The sequence below is a fragment of the Amblyomma americanum genome, chromosome 7 (genome assembly GCF_052857255.1).
Source record: "Amblyomma americanum isolate KBUSLIRL-KWMA chromosome 7, ASM5285725v1, whole genome shotgun sequence".
Lineage (NCBI taxonomy): Eukaryota > Metazoa > Arthropoda > Arachnida > Ixodida > Ixodidae > Amblyomma > Amblyomma americanum.
The window spans coordinates 131,752,336-131,754,789 of record NC_135503.1 but is presented as its reverse complement, the minus strand read 5'-3'; the positions used below and the strand labels follow the sequence as shown (position 1 = coordinate 131,754,789).

General features: G+C 46.4%; 1 non-coding gene across 1 annotated transcript; it reads left to right on the top strand.

The window, feature by feature from the left end:
* The first annotated feature begins 224 nt into the window (after nt 1-224).
* TRNAS-CGA (transfer RNA serine (anticodon CGA)) lies at nt 225-297 on the top strand. The gene has a single exon. It is a non-coding gene; the product is annotated as a tRNA-Ser (tRNA).
* Nucleotides 298-2,454: the final 2,157 nt, after the last annotated feature.

Genomic DNA, 2,454 nt, shown 5'->3' with positions numbered 1-2,454 from the left:
CTTAGCGGGGGTCTCGGTTCTGGCAGTCTTGATGCCATAGGTAGCATACGAGGGCTCTCACACAGTTTCCGCCCTCACCGTTAGATGACGTTCTACGTCACACTCGCGGTATTACAGGACGTGCTACGTCCACCGCCATGGAGGAGAGTGGCGCTGGTGAGCACTCTCAAGATTAGCTTATACGCAAAACATAAATACCCACTAAAGCAGCAGATTGGACAGCCGTCGCCGTAGCTCAGTTGGTAGAGCACCGGACGCGATATTCGGAGGTCGTGGGTTCGGACCCCACCGGCGACATGGTTGTTTTTTCTGCTGCTTTATAAATAATTTTCTTTAAACCAATTGACTGGCACTACAAATTAAAAAAAAAACATTCCTCTATGCACCTTGGTTTCGGTGACTGTTAACTTCCTTAATATGTTTGTCCAACGAGCCCCTCATTTCATTTGTCTTTTCTGCTTATATATATATATATATATATATATATATATATATATATATATATATATATATATATATATATATATATATATATATATATATATATATATATATATATATGACCTCACCTGAATGCAAATGCGTGCGCAACTTTTTGTCCTTGCGTGGGCGCCGCTGTCATGGGTGGCAGGTTGATTTTCGCATGCCGCGACGTGCGTTTTGGACCCATTTATAAGTAATCGAGGTTTTATAAAGTTCACCAAATTTTTATTGTGAGCTTCCAGTTTGTAAAGGTGCTCAAGACGAGCAAACGAATACTACGGGGCGACTGTAATTGCTGCACGTATAATTAGGTAGCCACGTGGTATTCACCGGCGCCTGTTAAAAATTTCTTCTCACGTGCTGTTTCTGTTGCAGGTCTCGCGACATCTCATCATAGTTATCACTGCGGCTTTTGGTGCATGACCTGAGTAAACGAATACCATGTGGCGACTTATGCATGCTCATGCTTAACTGGCCGCGTGACATTCGCCTGCGCCAGTGAAGTAATTTCTTTTGACGTGCTGCTACTTCTGTTGCGGGTCTCAAGGTATTACCTTATCATAGTATTTACAACTGCGGTTTAATTGAGGGGCAGGCTGTAAAAGTCGGAATGATTTAAAGCACGAAAGAATCTGAGTTTTTTTCGATTGTTTTTTTCTTCTCGCTAACTAAAGTGCTAGGAGCGATCACATATGAGAACAGGTCGGCTGTCGGAACCGAAATAGCTCAGTAAAAAATTTACATTTAACGCGTTTCCGGACTCCACGTGGTGATTCATGCACAGTATGTACTCGCATAGTGGCCGGCACGTTGTATACGTTGCTCCCGCTGCTTTCTCCATTATCTGATGTACTTTTTGTTCGATATCAAAATATCGTGATGTCGCCTATTATTTTTTTACACCTCCGCGCCTGGGATGACTGATCGCTTTAATGTTACATGTCGAGAATGACATCCACATTCAGAACGCGACTGAGAGTGCTGGGTGACGTGAGAGAAGTTTCGTTTTCAATGCCTCAAAGTATGAAGCCAACGCAGTGGGCTTATCAATCTCATCTGAGAATCTTTTGCGCGGCCCTTTTGAATGAGGAGTACATGGAACATCAATTTGTGCAGTAGCGGTGGCATAAACCGTCGATTCATTCATTCATTCTCTGCAGGGAGTCAGGAAGAATGCGCTTTGCTGTGAATCGTTGCTGTCGTTCTCTTTGCCCGAGTTTGTAGCTTGGTGTCCGCGATGGCGGCCTGCGCAAAACGCAAAGGCGCGCGCAAAACAACAACCCCTAAACCACACCACCTCGTGGCGCACGTGTCACGTGACCTCTGTCTCTCCCGCGCTACGAATCATGCCGCTGCACGCTGCTCCAGGCCTTCCAAGACAGAGAAGCACAGGCGGCACGTTTGCCACATAGTGAGTGCGCTGCTAATCGTTCCCTTTCCCCGCGCTCCATTGTCCCCACGAAGGAAGACGAGAATTGGTTTTGGGGGATAGGAAATGGCTCAGTATCTGTTTCGCATATCGGCGGACACCAGAGCCGCGCCGTAAGGGAAGGGATAAAGCAGGGAGTGCAAGAAGAAATGAAGAAAGAGGTGCCGTAGTGGAAGGCGCACAGCACAGCACACGGATGCCTTACGTTCCCGCAGAGACGGCGCTCGCAATTTAAGCTTGCAGAGAGACCCGGTGTTCGAACCCGGGACCACCGCTTATCCGGAGCAGTTGCTCTACCAATTAAGCCAAACGTAAGCTCCCTTGTAATAAACACTCCTTTATTATGGACCTAATCCACCTTAGGGGATTCCCCTAAACATTCGACTATTTACCTTTATCATTTTCGTTTTTACAATGATCGCCTCCCAGTGCATCTCTGAATTTGATTTCGTCGTCCTTAACTCCGCTGCTACGTGGCCTTGTGCTAGGTGGAGGCCTTCTAGCTAGAAGCTGGAGGTTTGTACCTGAGAGATGCCTTTAAG